Source organism: Echinops telfairi, unplaced genomic scaffold, assembly GCF_000313985.2.
Source record: "Echinops telfairi isolate 266 unplaced genomic scaffold, ASM31398v2 ScPeMD7_11;HRSCAF=52, whole genome shotgun sequence".
Taxonomy (NCBI): Eukaryota; Metazoa; Chordata; class Mammalia; order Afrosoricida; family Tenrecidae; genus Echinops; species Echinops telfairi.
In genome coordinates, this window is record NW_022103908.1 from 38,711,679 (window position 1) to 38,718,665 (window position 6,987).

At 48.5% G+C, this 6,987-nt stretch overlaps 1 long non-coding RNA gene across 2 annotated transcripts in view; it reads left to right on the forward strand.

The window, feature by feature from the left end:
• LOC123521339 overlaps positions 1 to 6,176 on the forward strand; it is a 9,439-nt gene extending 3,263 nt beyond the window's left edge. For both annotated transcript variants that reach the window (XR_006679797.1, XR_006679798.1), the window contains exons 2-3: positions 5,360 to 5,439; positions 5,886 to 6,176. This is a non-coding gene — a long non-coding RNA (uncharacterized LOC123521339). The remainder of the gene's footprint in view (positions 1 to 5,359; positions 5,440 to 5,885) is intronic.
• Positions 6,177 to 6,987: the final 811 nt, after the last annotated feature.

The following is a 6,987-nucleotide window of genomic DNA, read 5'->3' on the forward strand; positions in this document are numbered from 1 at the left end:
CGGTGTCTCCGTGCTGTCAGTGCCCGTGTAAGGCGGTGTCTCCGTGCTGTCAGTGCCCGTGTAAGGTGGTGTCTCCTCCTTGTTCTGATTTGTGTCTCTTAGATGACTAGTGATCATCAGCATTTTTTTCATATCTGTTGGCTGCCTGATGTCTTTGCAAACTTTTGATCATGGTTCAAGTGCTTCAATGTTTGCGTCCCCCTGGGGCCCCACCCCCCACAATCCCACATCACCCACCATTTCAAAACTCAGCAAAACCGCAGCGTCCTGCATTACAAATCGTAGTGCAAGTCCCACTTCTGCCACCTGTTGATGTCGGGATGTTCTGCATGATCCCAGAATCCCCCAGCCTCAGTTTCTTCCTCTATAAAATGAGGAGTTGTGAGGTTCAATGAGGTGATTTAAGGTCATGTGTAGCCTGTTCTCTGGCACGTAATACGTTATTGATAAATAGAAGCCATTGTGGTTGTTGAGACAGCCCCAGTGGTGCAGTGGCAGGTCACATGGACAAGCAGGGAAAGGTTGGTAGTTCAAACTCACCCAGCTGCTCTAGAGGAGGAAAGCCTTGACAAGCTGCTTCGGCGAGGATCAAGGATCAAAGCCTGGTGGGGGGGTGGGGGGGGTGTCTGCCCTGTGCCTCGGGTTGCCGTGATCCGCAGCGGCGGCAGCAGCATGGTGGTGAGCTCACGACTAACCTCAGGGCCTCCAGGAGTGTCACCCTTCTCTGGGGAAGGTTACGAGTGCTTGCCATTCTGAGAGGGCTCGAAGTCCTTAAATATAGATCACCTGCCTGTGAGCAAGTGGAAAACTTGGCTGCAGTCCAGTGGCCCGAAACAAAAATAAAAGTGGGTGGTAACATTAGCGCCACCTGTTCCATGCCCACTCCAGGGCACAGGTGCCCCTGTCAGCAGGGAGCCACAGACCGCGGAGAGAAATGATCCGCTCTGGAAAGAGGGCGTGTCCTTCTTTCCCTCAGGAATCCTCTTCCTCCACGCTTGTGCTTCCGCCAAGAGCGGGGAGTGTGTGTGAATGGGCTGCTGAAAATGACCCCAGAACACTTCATTTTTCACAAGCAGAGATCTGGCCTCTTCCTTTGCCACTAAACAGTCCCAATCTGATTCTTTTTATTTTATGATTGGTAAAGTATCACTGCCATCGAGTGATTCTGATGCCTGGTGACCCTGTAGGACAGGGTAGAATCGCCACAGCATTCCTCTCACTTGAAGGAGTCATGCTTCGTGCTTATCAAATATTGGGGACGTTGTCTCCAGTCTTGATAAGCCTGCTGCTGCAGTGTTCCTCAAACACTGTGGGGTGCTGGAGTAATCCAAACTCAAAAACTCACTGCTGACTCACAGTGATCCTAATGGACAGGGGAGAACTTCCCCTGGGGGTTTCTGAGATTGTAACCCTGTACAGGAGTTGAAAAGCCCTTCTTTTCCCCAAGGGGTGACTAATGGTCTTGAACTGTCAACCTTGAGGGTAGGGGCCCCATGTGTAACCACTTCACCACCAGGTGAAACCATCCAGGGGGTTGCAAAAGCAGGTGCCTAGACTTCATCTTCAGTTACAGGTTATAGGACACAAGTTTTTAATTCCTAGGGTGGCACTGAGTTGGTTAAGAGTTTTTTTCTGAAAACAAGGTGGTAGGTCAAATAAGTTTGGGAACCTACAAATACTCTGACAGTGGTTCTCAATCTTCCCAATGCCAAGACCCTTTCATACAGTTCCTCATGTTGTAGTGACACCCCCCCAACCATAACATTATTTTCATTGCTTCTTCATAACTGTAATTTTGCTACTGTTATTAATCAGGTGACCCCTGTGAAAGGGTTGTTCGACCCCCAAAGGGGTTGCAACCCACAGGTTGAGAACCGCTGCTCTACAAGGTATTTACTTCGCTGCCCAGCTAAAACCCATCAAATAGGTTTCCCGAACACCTGACCCCAGGCCCAGGGCCCTAAGGGTTAGAGTGGAATTTCCTTTCACTCCACAAAAGACTTGCTCAGTGATTTTCTCCTTCCGGTCCCAGAACTGCCTCTTCCCAGGTGACAACAATGAGAAAGTTCACTCTATGCCATAGGCACACCCCACCCCATGCCTAGGAGTGGCGGGTCCGTATGCCTCATGCAGGGGAGGGGCAGCGGGTACCTCGCTACTGCCCTGATTACAAAACTCACTGCCATCAAGTTCCTTCTGATGCACAGCCACCCTACAGAATGGGGTAGACCTGCCCCTGTGAGTTTCCAAGACTGTAACTGTTTATAGAAGTAGAAAACCTCGTCTTTATTCTGCAGAGCGATTGGTGGTCTTGAACTGCTGACTTTGGTGGGCTAGCACACATGCAAAGTGCATGACTGAAGGAATCACCTCCCCAGCCTGTGACAATGATCCAGGCCAATGAACATCTTCATTTTTAGGGGCTCTGAAAATCTCAAGTATTCCACTCTAAGCAGCCAAGATTCAACTAGCGCCTGCTGGCACCTCCTCCAGCAGGGGGCGAAGGTGATGTCTGCAGGCTCTTCCCTGTCGCTGGCAATCAGCAAGCAACTGAGCCAAAATAGTGTCCACTGCTCCACAGGCACAAGTAAGTCCCCAGCGTCAGAGGGCCTCCCTACACAGAGCAGCCCTGACCATCGACCACTCTCGGCTCACCAGTCCCTGCGAGCCGATGGCTCTGGAAAAGAAATGGTGTCCATCAAAAGCATCATCGAGTCCCTGCCTCTTGCCTGACGGAGTATTGCGGAGAACCCAGAAATGACCTGTCCCACATGTTTGTTGTGGTTAGGGGCTGGCCCCTCAGCCCCAATGCAAGGCAGTTGGTGCCCCCACTGACCACTGTCTAGTCCTCCACCTCCCCATGGTCAGCTGTGGATCAGCCCTGTGTGGTCCGTGGGCCTTTCTCTGGCTAGTCTTCAGAAGTAGATCCCCGGGTTCCCTCTGAAGCCATGTGCCTGTCCACAGCCAGCTCCAGCTCACTTTGTCTTTCCCCAGGGAGCTGGGCTAGGTGTCTTTCCTCTCACCCGGACACCCGACTGTGCCCACAAACACTGCACCTGCTTCACAGTCAAAGAAACCCCTCCTCTGCTCACCCTGCGGCGCCCAATCCAGGGCCCTCGTTGAGAAGCCAAGAGTCAGCAGTTTGAGCCCAGCAGCCACTCCACAAGGGAAAGCTAGGGAAGCCGGCTTCTAGAGAGATGACGGCCTTGGGAACTCTATGGGGCAGTTCTCCCGTCTTGGAGCATCACTATGAGTCAGAGCGGATTCAATAGCAAGAGGTTTGGTAAGCTACTGAAACCCTGCGAACTATTTCTTACAGCAGCGAGCTTTCCTCTGGACTATGGTCCCTATTTTCCAGATGCTAATATGCTATAATTTCTAGACATGGCTTTTTAAATGTTCTTTTCAGAAACAAGATGGGGAATAGATTGAAGTAAGGGGGAAAAAGAGAGAAACCTATGTGTATACATGCTCAAGGAGCCCTTGTGATGTAGTGGCTTACACCTTAGGCTACTAACCACAAGGTTAGCAGTTCAAAAGCACCAGCTGCTCCTGGGGAGGTTTTCTACACCAGTAAAGAGTTACAGTCTTGGAAACCCACTGGGGCCGTTCTACCCTTCCCATTGGGTTAGTGTGAGGCAGAACTAACCAATGGCAGTGAGTTTGATTTTTAATTATATATTTATATAGAACTATTTTATATGTGTATAAATATATATGTATAGAAGAGTGGGGGGGGTTCAGCATCTATTTCCCCTTCTTTCTTTTTTCCCCCCCTTCTTCTTATATTACTCTAATGTTCCTTGATTCGTGCCGTCAGCCCACATTTCTAGGGGTGGTTATATGGCCAGGCATGAGCAGCAAGAACCAATCAGAGATCTCCTGGGACTTGTACTAGAAGAGAGAATGGCCTTCTCTCTTCAGTGGAAGCGTGGATGTGGGATTGGCGCTCTTGCCTTCAAGGGTAGGGAAGAAACTACTGAGAATGGTGGATGAAGAAGAAGGCCTTAAAGCAGCTCGCCTGCCAACCTTCTACCCCCATAACGGGGGAGACTGGGGGCGAAGGGGGTGGTGAGGAAAGAAAGCAGATGATCTAAACTAATCTGTAAGCATGCTGATAAGCAACCTCCTGATAGAGTGGCTAGCACACTTTTCCTTATCTATGGAATGTTCTCGGCAGGATGTGCCTGGCTTAGGATTGCTGTGCAAAACAAACCTAGAATCTATGGCTCTATGAGGCAGGGCTATAAAACAGATATGCTGTGTTACACAACCACTCCCTGCTGTGTGAGAGAGTAGCAAACATTGCTTAGAGATCCTAGCTATTATCCTGAGCCACAAAGCAAGTCTGTTGCAGGCAGGAAGGTCCAGAGGAACCTCCTGGAATGTCCCCCACCCCTCTCCGTGTTCCCATTATCTGCTGCTAGGGAGTGCGCACACACGCAAACGTGCACAGGCTGCCTCAGAGGCAATCCTAAAATCTCAAGCAGCCACAAGACTATTGGGGCATCAACTCAGACCTGTACGGGTGCCACGTGCAGGTAGTCTGATGGAGCCACACCATAAGACATCACAAAGGGTCGGCAAATCAAAGACTCACAGGAAACAAGAGCAGCCATTTCATGGCAGGTAAAGCTGGGGGCTCTGAGCGTGCCCCCATTTGCACTGTAGCTGAGGGACTGGGAAGCCTCTCCCCACCCAGTTTTACACACCAGGGGCTATGTGTCTCACAGCAAGATTATAAAGTGACCAGATTCAAAGCGGGACACCATTGACCAGGGGGGTGGGGTGGGGTGGGGTTCTGGATTAAAAATTTGGTCTATATGGACCAAATAGACCGTTCCCTAGCTTCTCATGCATTCTTTCCAAAAATCGGGACTTCTGTAAAATGCCAAAAATCAGGACTGTCCCACCAAAAGCAGGACGTCTGGTCACCTTAAAAGAAGCAAAATGTTTTGAGAATGATGTATAAATGCACTTTACACAATTGATGTGTGTATGGATTGCGATAACAGTTGTATGAGCCCCTAATAAAATGTTTAAAATTTTAAAAAAGAATGAAAAATATGTTCAAAAAAAAAAAAAAGAAGCAAAGTGCTGACTTGCCTGCCTGACCACCTGTGGTGGGGACAGTTAGACGGGTGAGCACTAGCCTGGAATGGGATCTCTTCAGTATTGCGAGGCTTTGAGGGGAGGTGGGTATTGGTTTGTTCTGAAGCCCAAAGATGCCAGCAGTGGGAGGAGCAGGGAAGCTGCCCGGTGTGCCTACAGGCCTGGCTTCTCTCTGCTGCAGGACAAGTTACTTCAAAATGTAGTGCCTTAAAGGATTATTTTATAATCTTTCTTACTCTCTGGCCAGAGATGTAAATGGACACAGGAGGGTCAAGATGTTTGCTCCATAATGGCTGAGCCTTAGCTAAGAGGACCCGAGAACTAGAGGTGAGTCGGTAACTGGGGATTAGCATTATCTGAAGGTGCAATCACCCACGTGCCTGGAGATTACTGTCACCTGGGAGCTGAGCCAGGGGTGAGACGAGGCCCAGGAGGCCTCTCCTCGGGTGGCTGGGCTTTCTCGTGACATGGTGGCTGGGTGCCAGGTAGCATCCCAAGAGAAACAGACAGAGGCCATATCATCTTTTATGACTCCATCTCAGAAGTCAAATAGAGTCACTTCTGCCCTATTCACAGGCCCACCTCATGCAATAGAAGGGCACACAGATGCCCCCTCTCGTTGGAAGGGATGCTAATGTCATATTGGAAGAAGATGATACGGGATGGGAAATCTTGTGGTGGCCATTTTTGAAAATGTAATAGGCTTCACCTTGCTTTGTTTATGCCCCTCTGTTGTTTATATTCTTGAAATTACTAATGAAGTTTGATCCTAGGTAAAATCTCGGAGGTGCCAGAGGAAATCAGAGCCAAGAGATGACAAGCAAAATAGAGCCACGTGGAGCATGCTTATGTGCTGCATTTGGCTGTGTCTGAAAGCCATGCCTGCACCACCCAACCGCAAGAACCAATAACTTTCTCCATGTCAGTTAAGTCCATTTGAGTTGAGGTTCCTGTCGCTTATAGTCAAAATATTTCAAAGTACCATAGTATGGATATATTATGTATGACCTAGTTAAGTGGTGTTTTGGGCTGCTTATGAAAATAAATGCAACGATTGGTCTCTATGCATTTGGGGCACAAGAGAAAAAAGAAAGGCAAGTACTCAAGAAGAAACCAGTCTACAGAACTAATAGTGTACATGAACCACGGCCTCACTTAACTTGAAACCAGAAGAACTAGATGGTGCCTGACTACCACTAGCCACCATGCCGATCAGAAATACAATAAATGGACCCAGATCAAATGGGAGAAAAATGTAGAACAAAACTCAAATTCTTCCTAAAAGATCAGGTACATTGGGCCTGCAGAGACCTCTCAGACTGTTGATACGGTCACTCTGTATCCCCTCTAAGTTTGGAACCCAGAGGCCACCTGACAGTCAAAAGAGTGAGAGGCGCATAAAATATGTAATGTCACCTGTCAGTACCGTGCACCTCTGATAACATTTACCTTAGGCTAGAGATGAGAAGGTGCAAGAAAGTTAGGCTAATGGAAATAGGATAATCATATTGGAAATAATAAGGATATTGGCACATTGTAGAAAGAGTAATAATACGTATAGAAAGTGTTCAATGGAAATGGTCTTTGCTAAGTAAATTTCTCCCAAAGCACGATGAGCTGTGAACACACACACACACATAACTATGCAGCAAGATAAAAATGAGAAAATTAGACACAAGGAGAAACAACAGAAGAGAACCTAAAACATGAAATCAAGAGTGGGAGATTCTGGACACGTGGTGGAGAGAGGTAAGAACCTCTGGGAAACGGTTGGAATGAGCCCTGTGAGCGTTAAGAGAAGTGGGCGTATCCATCCCCTGGGCATCAGGTGGCAGGGCAGGCTTGAGAGTGAAACAAACCAGGATATAGTGCAGC